This window comes from Excalfactoria chinensis, chromosome 3 (genome assembly GCF_039878825.1).
Source record: "Excalfactoria chinensis isolate bCotChi1 chromosome 3, bCotChi1.hap2, whole genome shotgun sequence".
In the NCBI taxonomy this organism is placed as follows: Eukaryota; Metazoa; Chordata; class Aves; order Galliformes; family Phasianidae; genus Excalfactoria; species Excalfactoria chinensis.
In genome coordinates, this window is record NC_092827.1 from 32816386 (window position 1) to 32827921 (window position 11536).

Genomic DNA, 11536 nt, shown 5'->3' on the forward strand with positions numbered 1-11536 from the left:
ATAGTATTGTGCGAGTTGGAAGGGACCTTAAAAAAAAAAAAGGGACCTTTTTATTCTAAAAAGAAGTAGTGTTTGAAAAATAAAAGTATTGCTTGGAAGCAAGAACTTGCTTTGTGTGTTCCATTTGTGGTAGGTATATCATGAAGCCCAACAGCACCCAAAGCCTAAACACCGATCTGCCGGCAGTGTGGCAGCATGGCTCTTAGCATCACTGAGGCTTTAGGTGGTGGGTTGGCCTGGCAGAGCCCTTCTGCCCTGCAAAGAGAGAAACAGTAATTAATAATGATGTGTGTTCTTTGTGACAGGTAGCTCGTGATGATCTCCTTAGGTCTACCTAGATTGCCTTGGCCTAAAAGCCAGAAAATAGCAAAGTGATTCCTCTGCTGTTATCTTTTCCTCTGTGCAGAGATACTCAGAATGTTTCCTTAGTAAGGAAAATGCTGACAAGCCTTCCTAAAACAGAACGAGGCTGAGGAAGTATACTGATGTTGTTAGTGTTGTAATTGACCAACTATTACTCTACCGGTATAACTCCTTCTGTGCATGTTCTTCTTAGGAATAATGTTGGCTGGTTTTCCATTCATTTAATTTGTAATTTCCATTACATTTCCCTAAGCAGATAAGTTTCCCTGTATTCATGCAGCAGTTTCAAGTATACTTATTGAGTGCCTCACCAAGCAAGGCTGAGGCCAAATTGAGGAACTTGTACGTCACTCAGCGTGTGCATGAGGCAGTTCCTTAGTCTGGAGTGCTCTGAGCCCATACAGGGCTGAGACTGCCACTACTGTCATCATCGTGTACTGAGAAACGTCTGTGTTGGGCACAGTGCTCATAGAATCATCTGAGTTGGAATGGTCCCTTTAGGGTTCTCAGGTCCAACCCCCTGCAATGATCATGAACGAGCATTGTGCCCTGGTGGCCAAGAAGGCCAATGGCATCCTGGGGTGTATCAGAAGGGCTGTGGTTAGTAGGTCCAGAGAGGCTGACCTCCCCCTCTGCTCTGCCCTGGTGAGGCTGCATCTGGAATAATGTGTCTAGTTCTGGCCCCCTCAGTTCAAGAAGGAGAGGAAACTGCTTGAGAAAATCCAGCACAGAGCCATAAGCAGTGATATGGGAGTGAAGGATCTCCCCTATGAGGAAAGGCTGAGGGAGCTGGGGCTCTTTAGCTTGTAGGAGACTGAAGAGTGACCTTATTAATGTTTATAAATATGAAAAGGGCGAATGTCAGGAGGATGGAGCCAGACTCTTCTCAGTGACATCTAATGATAGGACAAGGGGCAAGCTGGAACATAGGAGATTCCACATAAATAGGAGAAAAACTTCATGGTAAAGGTAACAGAACACTGGAATGTGCTGCCCAGAGCTTTCCGGGTCTCCTCTGGAAACATTCAAAACCTGGATGGGTGCATTCTTGTGTGACCTAATCTTGGTGTTCCTGCTCTGCTAGGGGGACTGGACTAGATGATCTTTCAATCCCTGACATTCTGTGATCAGGGACACCTCCAGCTAGATCAGGTCACTCAACATCCCTCTGACCTGACCCCAAGTGTCTCTGGGGGTGAGGCATCCACCACCAGCCTGGTTGACCTGTACTGAAAAAGTTCCATTAATTTTTAGAATAACCAGCGTTTTACCAGTTAATATTTGGGCTCTTTTGTGTACGTACTTCATGTGTACATACACATATGATTCCTGCCTTCTGCAGGAGGAAAGATTCATTTACATTAATTCACGTGACACCAGATCCTGAGAACCACTTAGGTGCAATTGCAGTCAATTAAGACAGTCTGGGGAATCAGGCAAAACTTCATCAAGATAAGCTACTAGAAAGCAAGCTTTTGCCAGCACAGGCAGCAACTATAATTGTAAGCAATTGATTAGAACCATGATTGTCCTAATCAGCAGTTGCTCAGGCTTTATCTGACCTTTAATTTGTTCAACTAAACTGAAATAAGTCTGATTTAAGTCAAAATAAGAATTCACACAGCCCTTTGCAGTAAATTAAACCCAGCTAAACCAATGTAGCTTTGCATGTAGACAAGCCCTAAGGCAGCAAAATGTCCAACAGCAGTGACAGAGTGTTTGATGGTTGTCAGAGAACATGTGTTTTTACTTTCATTGTGGCAGGAAACACCATAGGGTCAAGGCTGCAAACCACTGTTTATATTGTTCTTTCTTCTACTTACTTATTATATAACCAATTTGCAGTGTCCCATTATGTGCTGCATAGGGTGCTTTTAAAATTAAACTATATGTTATAGGCATGTTTTAAAAATAAATACCATCCACAATTTTTATTAATGCTGGGAATGAGAGAGCATGTTTATAGCTAGTGCTGTGCTAGATTTTATTGGATCTGCACTTCAAGCATGACACCTGCTAAAAGAACAGGTCCAGATGTAGGACAACGTTTTGACCTCTGCATTTCTGAACTGGGGGAGAGAAGCAACCCTTTTGTGTACTGCTTTGGGACTGCGGGGAAAATATAGTTGCGTGAATGTTAGTCTTTATCTTTTCTTCCCCTTCCTTCTGCTATTGCTTCGTTCCTCTACTGCTTTTTCCCTGTCTTCCTCTCATTCTCTTTAATTCCACCTTGACTCTGCTTCCCCTTCCTTTTCCTTGAGACATCCTATTCATGTGATGCAGGGTTCGCATCGCAGTCCTTTTATTTTCTTTTGTGTTAATCATATTTCTCCCATTTAACAGTCTCTCATTTCTCATTAACAGGTTTTGTTCACAAGCACGTGAACTCCAGTTAGCTGAGCTCTTCTCTAGGCCTTGTTCTATCTTGCCCTGAGTGAGGAAAAGCCACCTAAAGTGTATGTAGTCTGCCATTCCAATCCAGTTTGGCCGTATGTATCAAAGATCTCTTGCTGATGTATCAGACAGTCACTGTGTTTGCTGATTGTGTAAACAGAATGCAGAAAAGTTGTTCTGTCAGGACTTGAGTGGAGTGTTTCTGTGGTGCCAAGTGGAAAAAATGGTTGGTTAGGATGAGAAAATGGGGATTAGAGTGGGTGTTGTAAGATGGGGAAAACAGCCGAGAGAAAAATTGAACCAGTTTCTCAATCTGCTTTGCTGTACAAGCGCATGGCAAGACAAAGAGTAGGATAAAAAGGATCTGAAGCGAAAGCTGGAGTCGGTGAAGGTCACCTGTGCTTATTTAGTTACTGACTTATCATGGCTGAAGTGTATCAAAAATTATGAACTGAACCTGCAGCTTGGAGTAACCTCAATAGGGCAGAGATGTTTCTTAGATTTAGGGTTTTTCTAGCATAAGTGTAAAATGATCTTTGCCAATATTTGAGGCATTAAAAACACATATTTCATCTGAAATACTGTACATGCTGCTCGTACGCATTCAGGAAAGATTAATTAAAACCAGAACTTGTCCAGAAAAGGTGACTGAACTGCCTGGGAAAATGGAAAACTTATTTATTGCAAGAAGCTAAAGGACTGTGAATGGCTGGCCCCACCAAATCACTGTTGAAGTTTCTGATTTCTCTCTGAAGCACAAGGAGGAGGTAAATTTAGGAGCATTTTAAGGTCTTTGTTAGCAGTAGGGACAAGGATGATCTAGGAGCTAGCAGTTATCTCACCTAAACTGGCTTGCAACTGTCCAAACCGTGAGATTCCAGTGCATTCTTCCATTCTAACAACAGTGTGGGTGAAAATAAAATAAACCCCAAATCTTCAGATGTTCTTTACCTAAGGCTTAACATTTAAAGGAAGAGGGATGTAGGGTATGGTTACTTTGAATGACCCAGCCAGTCCTTGCCGTTGATTTGTGATAAAAACTGGCAACAGTAAAGTCACAGTGAAACTCAACTTTTTACTTGCAAGGAGGAGAAGTAATAATAACCCATTTGAGTTAGTTCACCTATATTTGGGACAATGCATTGAGGCTATAAAAGGAAAATAACTCACTGGTGTATAAGCACGAACGGTGTGGACCTGGATATAGAATAATTAGGAAACAGCGAGTGAAACTTTACAGCTCTGACTACTGCAATTGCCTCTGCAATTTCAGGAAGGTGTCAACGCCGTCAAAGGGTGGAACAATGCGCTTTTCCATCTCTTGTGAATTACACCATTACATTATAGTTCACTGGGATGCTTGGGTTTGAGGAGGCACTTCCATGAGGTGCTAGAAATGTTACTGCAACCTGAAGAACCAATGCGACATCCTTGTGTGCTGCACACCCTTACACTTCACTGTCAAACATTTAAAAACCAAGCAACACCTGCACTGTGTCTTTTTGTTATTTTCCTTCCTTTTTCCTTTGTAAAGAGTATTGAACGTCTTATAATAGGTTCCCTGATGGTTTTTACAGACACACTGCATCAAACTGAGCTCTGCTTTGCTCTTGACCTTAGAAAACTGCCATGGTGTTTTAGCAGAAAGGAAAACAGTGCTTTTCTTCTACAAAGACTTTTTCCTAAAGTTTTTATTACATCTGTGTGACACGACCATTCCTCAGTGATTATGCTGGTAAAGGAGTAGCAAGGTACTGCATATTAGCTGGAGAGCAGAGCCAAGTCTACTAAAAATATGTTGAACTGGAATGGTGAAAGAAATTACAGGCCAAATGTTAATCACATGAGTAATACTGAACCCATGAATTAAGCGCCATTGAAGTTAAGCTCGGTTAGAGTTGTCAACTTCTCAACTGTTGGGTGGACTGGAGCCCAGATCTTCCATGACCTTATGCAACTTTTCAGGGCTGAGATGTGACAACCAGGCTTTTCTCCCACGCCAGTGTGCTAGTGAGCAAACTAGACAAAGTGACAACTGAGGCTTACTAACAATTTCCTATTAACAACTCAGGCCAGGTACAGGAGCAATATCTCTTTGATATCACTCAGAAATGTGTTCAAACTTAAGGCTTCTGTGCAGGTGTTTCTTCAGATTTCTGTCCACTTTCAAGACCTACTGCTCTAGTTTGGATTGCACATTAAAGAAATGGATGCCTGCCTTGTACTTGCAAACTTGTCACTTCTCTGGGAATTTTACATGGAAGCTGGCTGAAAATTTTACATTTAAAAACTGATTTTTCTACAGAGAACAATGAAGAACTGATGACTTTGCTTTAAACTCTGATTTCCTCAGATCATTTACTAAGATACATTTCTCTTTCAGTATCTTAACTGTATTTTCCATTCTTCTCTCTCTCGGTCTCATCTCTTCTTTTTTTTTTTCCTTTTTTTTTTTTTTTTTTTTTTTTTTTTTTTTTTGTAGTTATTATTTGGCTTCATTTTATTTAAAAAACAAACAAACAAACAAACTCCTCTCCCTCTGCAGCTTCCCTTCTGCATCAGATGGTTTGGCAGATGATGTGCACCATGTCATCTCTCCACATCTGCTTCTTCATCCACATCTCTGCTTCTCATCAATCCACTCTTGCACTTCTACCTCTTTCCTCCTCTTCCAATTGCATGCAATACCCCTCAACTAAGTGCATCTTTTCCATTCACAAAATGCAAGTGGAGGACTTCTTGTGCTGGAAATCCCTTATTGTTTCTCTACCACCCTGGAGAAGGTGACATCTTCCAAACTCTTTGTTCCTCTTTCCCCCTCATGTGCAAGTTGCTTTTGGGCTGTTATTTCTTTTTCCATGTACTTCTAGGACCTGTTTCTCCCAAGGAATCTTTAATCTTTGGTTGCCCAGAAAAGCTCTGGATACCCCGTCCCTGGAGGTGTTCAATCAAGGCCAGGTTGGCTGGAACCCTGGGCATCCTGATCTGATGGACGGCAGCCCGGTCCAAAGTAAGGGGTTGGGCTTAAGGTCCCTTCCAACCCAAGCCATTCCATGGTTCTGTAATGAACTTCTCCTGTAGTATCTCCTCACTAAGCAGCAGCATTTCATCACCACTATGCCCCTCAGGTGCCTGCTGATTTTCCCTTTGATTTCAGCCCCCATTTGGAGGTCCTGCATCATTCTGCCATGGCTTTCATTTGGGATGTGTGCTCCCATACACTGTGGCTGATCCCAACTTTCCTCTGATCACTTCCTGCCTTACCTCTTCCTATTTTCTTCTGATGGCTGTAGCTCACACCACTCTATTTTAAGTCTGTTCTGGTGAAACAAACCCACTGTCTACATGCAGATCTTCCTATAAAACATGCTCCTGCCACAAAGAATATCAAGCTCAGATTCATCTGCTGAAATATATTCCTCTATAATAAAAACAAATCCCATTTCATAACAAAGTAAAGCTGAGCAAGACCGAGTACACAATTTTTGCCAGTTGCTTTCTGCCAAGAGCAACATGCCCCCCTTCAGTTGCCTCCCCCACATGCCTCCGTTTGTCCTTTTGTTTTATTATCAGCTTCCCAGTCCTTCCTGAGCGGTCTGGGCCTGATCCTGTGCTCTCACTGTTGTAAGGACATCACTGTGGCAAGCAGAGTTTTGTCAAGGCTACGCTGCTGTGAAAGGAAGGCAAATCACCCTTTGTTTTAATACTAGCTCATAAAGACTACACAGCTCCAGTACAGCACTTTTCTTTAATTAGTCAGAATTAGCATATGCATCTCCATACTCTCTTTTTTCCCTTTGTGGGCTCAACTACTTTGAAGAAAACCTCTTTGCATGCCTTCTCGGTTACCCTGTATCTTGACATTAAAAAAATGACTCTGGAAGCCCAGGTCTCACTGAACTCCCACACGCAGCCAAGGAGAGCTGCTCACCATGCTAGGAGTAGCTTGTTCCCAGCCTGCCGCCCCTTCCCTGGCTTTGGCACAACCTGGCTGCAGTGACTTACTTCCAGTCCTAATTGGAGCCTTTGGGCATGATTGTGTTATTATTATTTAATAAACAACCACATAAAACGCTGCTTGACATTTAAATAAGAGTAAAGAAAGGGAAGCTCTGACTCCTAGGCTGTTTTGTTTTGCTGTTGACTCCAGTGGAAGCAGGAGCAGGTTCTCTACGCAATACCTGTGCTTGCGTGGCTCATGCTCACCTGTAGGGTTTTAGGGAAGGCATTGGAAGGGAACAGACCTATTGCAGCAGTCATCTCCTGTTGCAATATAAGCTGTGAGTAAGTAGCTGCCACCTGGGCATTCCCAAGGAAAATGTGTCCATGGCCATCTGAAGGGCCACGAGGATAATCCTAGTGAGAATAAATGAAAGAGAGAACTTTGTTTTTGCATTTGGTTGAATGTTGCAGACCTTCAGAAGAGGAGTTATCGTGGCAAAAGAAAACATTCTGTCCTTGAGGGGATCTTAGAGTAGCACACCGTGTTCAATAAGGCTTCGAAAGAAAACAAAGAGCTGAAGGCCAGAGCTGACTCCTTCAGACAGATATATAAAATGCAGGACTCAAAGTGCTTAAATTACTTCAGTGACAAGCAACAAAGAAACTCCTGCTACTATAATTGCCCGCTTTAAATAAAGAGCCAGAAAATCTTGAGAACTTTTTAAAAAATAGATATTTGATGTGTAGGGAGTGTAAGAACAAAATTCTCTCAGGCCATGGCCGGAGCCCTGAATCAGCAGAACTCTTTTCCTTGAAGAAAGTGAAAACCAGAGGAGGGTGAGTACATGCACCCTTATTATCTTTTCTCGTGGTGGATCAAAGAGGCGGCGTTCTCAGGGTTGCCAGTTTCCTGCAGTGAATCTGGAGTGCAGGGCTTATTTCTCTGTTAAGCAACTTCTCAAATACTCTAGTCTTGTAATGGACCTCTTATGAGATCTGAATCTTATTTACTAGCTTGCATATGGTATAATTGTTTTAAAGGTATTCAGTAGGAGTGAAGCATTCCTGCCATTTAGAAAAATTATATACATATATGCTTTAATTCGAGGGTGTTCACCCCTCATTCTTCCCACCATTTCATTACCTGCCTGCTCTTCCTATGCTGTATATTAAAAGCTTCATGGAGTGGTTTGCTTGCATTTACATATGTGGATGGTAATAATTCTGTGATGTTGCTTTGGAACTTCTGCATGAACATGTTATATAAAGTCAGTGTGGGCATGACAAATGTATTGCAGATTTTTCATAGATAAACACAGTCAGTGAATGCAAATATGAATGAGTTTGTGTGCAAGCTTTAATATCTAGGCAGAGCTTGTAAATGCGTAACACCTGCAACCACAACTGTCAGTGCAAACAGGGAAACTTGTTTTAAGGCATTTGTGCTGATTTAAAAGTGCTGGACTTTGAAATACTTCAGCTGGCGTGGTGCAGATGTGTTCATCCTCCGGCAGGTATTTAAGTGCATATACTGTTATTAAAGTATACAAACTTTATTAGCAGTTGATATTCCAAAGATGTTGGGAAAACAGGTACCCAAATAATGAGAATCCCTTGTGAGGCAAGAGGTGTCTTTTAAAAATATTATGTAGATCTTCATGAGAAATGGATTTAAAAGTGCTCATTGATGGTCTTTGATGGTCTTTGGGAGATGAGCATTAAGTGCGGAGAACTTTTAGAAGTAGAAATGGAAATGTACAGGAAGGGTGGTGGATTTGCTTTTGTGGCAGTGTAGCTGGTAGTAAGGTTGGTTCAGAAGTAAGGAGTTTTCTTACAAAAAGACACTGCAGGAATACACAGAGTAAGGAGGAAATGGGGGCTGTTTGCTCATGGGCTCTATATGGATTATGTGAAATAATCTTCCCTGGAAGGGAGACCAAGTGTCTATTTCTTGGGAGAGCACTAAAACAAGCATAGCATATATTAAAAATGTAGAGAAGTAAGCTCTGTAAAGTTTTCTGGTGCATTTTATCGAAGTTGTTCATGTTACATGAAGAAAAAATACATGGAAGTTCAGGGCTTTAGTCAACAGAATGACAAAACAAACATTTCTCAGCCTCTTCTTCTTTGTTTCTGAATACAACCTTTGCATGTTTTGCTTTTTTATTTTTATTTATTTATTTTTGCTGGAAGTAAAGTTGGCCTGAATTGTCCTGCAGAACATTTTCTAGACACAGAGTTCAGGCTCAACACCTGAAGGAAACTGGTTCTCCATTCAATGGGAGCCCCTGCGCTCATTCAAAATAATGCTATTTGAAGTAGCTATTGAACTGCTGTAAGAAAAATTATGTTTTGTAAGGAGAGGAAATGAACTTACCTTCGTGTTTGCATCTCTTTCAAGCTTAGCATAACAGGCTTATTCGTGGCAAACCGAAAGAAGACTTTCTTCCAAACGTCCAGTAGATTGAAGAAGGTGATTGGGAGCATCTATATCTCCCCATTTGGTACTTTTTCTTGTTGGTTGCTTCTACAGAATACATGGAAACATCAGCAAAACAAGCAAACACCACCAAAAACAAAACAGAAAACTCCAAAACATAAAGAAATGACATTAGTCTCATTGTATTCTATCTATATAGCATTAGGATGATGTCAGAGTTTGATTATAGGTTAGGTTGTTCCAGTAAGAGCAATTAATTTGGGGGCAAAAGCTGGTGAGGACCCTGTCAGACACTGAACAATGTTTTTGGTTTTCATGCACTGAATCATCAGTGTTTATAGGCCTCCAACATGTAAATCACCCTGAGGTAATCTGGAAGGGAAGGATATGAATAAGCCCATTAAATTGGCAAAGAGCCTAAGGAACACCCTGTTTAGGGATAAAATCACATGCCTGTCCTTGTGCCAATAGTTCTGGAGAAAGAAATGGAGCTCCAGCCCTTGTAATTCATTTCTTTGCAGATATACGTGATTTAGAAGACTTTAGTCTTCTCCTTTTGTATGTATGAGCTCAGGTGACTGAGATAAGGTGTTTCATGCAAGTAACTCTCATTTTGATGACACAGAAGGATGTCATCCAGGTTGCAGAGGGTGTAGGAACTAGTTGCCTCACATATGGTAATTACTTCTTATTCAGTTTTATGATATGAATATACAAAGGATTGAATTACCCTTTATCTTTCCAAGTACCTCCTTTTTTTCCTTTGGGAAGGGAGGCACAATTTTCCACTAGGAAACCTCCACCCAACTCTGCAGTTACCTGCATGCTGTAAGGTGCTCTGTATCTAAATAACAAAAACAACTGCTTCTTCCTACCGTACGCCAAGCCCATGCCACCAAAGGCATAATGTAACGGCAAAAAAAGGTAGAGGTGAGAAACATTTTTCTTTGGAAGCTGTGACGAAGAAGAAACATTTGCATTCTTAGTTTAATTTTTCACAGTATAAATGGGCGAATGGGCGCTTCCTGTGCTTTTAAGAGGGTTGCTGCATTTGCTGGAAGTCTAACTGGATATTTCTGCCATCCCACCCAGATCTCTGAACTCTTAGGATCAATTCCCATCAGGCAAAGAGCTGGCTCTCTGGAAGAGAAACACTGCATATGCCTCCACTGGCAGAAAGGCCCCAGCAAAACTCTTGGTTGACATCAGGCAGTTTACATGGGAGTGGATCATTATGAGATCCCCGAGTGTGGGAGAAGTTGTAATTGGCATTTGTACGTTACTAGGCATCAGAGAATTTAGCTGTAAACAAATCCATAGGAAATGGTTAGGAGTTGCCAGATGCAGTGCACACAGAGCTACTTGTTTAAGGAACTTTTGGGGCTTAATTCTTTAGATACCCTTTAATTGTAGGGGAGACACCACCTAACACCCCTCTGGATGCCTTGGAAGTAACAGCACCAGGAAATCCTAGATACAACACACAGACTGGCAGAAGACCCAGACAAACATAGCTGTTCAAGATGGTTTGGATTCCTTTCACCCAACCCCAGCCATCTGATCGCTCACCAGTGAGCCAGAGCTGGACTCCACTCCCCATGGAGACAAATAGGCACCTTCCAGGAGCAATTTGTTCCAGCCCAGAATAGGAATAAAGTGGCTGTGAAGAGGACTTCTTTTTCTTCTTTTCAAGTTATGTGCTGAGGAGGCCTTGATGATGGTCTGAACTCACTAGACAGCCCATGCTTGATGAGGTTAATCCCCAGCTGAGCCTACAGCTCCTCTGGGACCTGGCCACACGTTGCTGGCAGCAGAGCAAGCACCCATGATTGAGGAGCCTTCCAACTTTTGCACCAGGGGGTCAGTAAGGGCCTATTTTGATCTGTACTGGAACCAAAGGCCCAGTCTATGGCCTTTATTCATTTTTCAGGCACTCAGACAGTGCTCAGAGCAGTGGAAAGAAACAGAAATAGCTGCTTTCACTTCTGTGTTGGTGTATGGACCCTGCACAGAAACAGGAACTGAAGTAAGGTTAAGCAGGGTGTAAAGGAACAGTGTTTGGTAAAAGAAGGGAGAAACACATGACCTAGCCAAGTCTAACTGCAGGGCAGCATACATAAGCTGCTGCTATGTCCTCAGGAAAACAAGGGCCTAGGGAAACAGCCCAAGGCTGAGCTGCATGAAGCACAGGGCTCACGATCCAGCTTAAAGTCCTGCTGTCCCCATAGACAGAGCTCTAGAATCACAGTGACCTTCCTCCTGCCCTTGTTAGACTGAAATCTGCAGTGCAGCTGTAGGACATAGTTCATCATTTATCAAGGGTAAATACAGTTCTGGATGGGAACATGGAGGTGAAAAGTGTTCTGCACACTGCGCTTGTTTGCGTGTTGTGGCTTG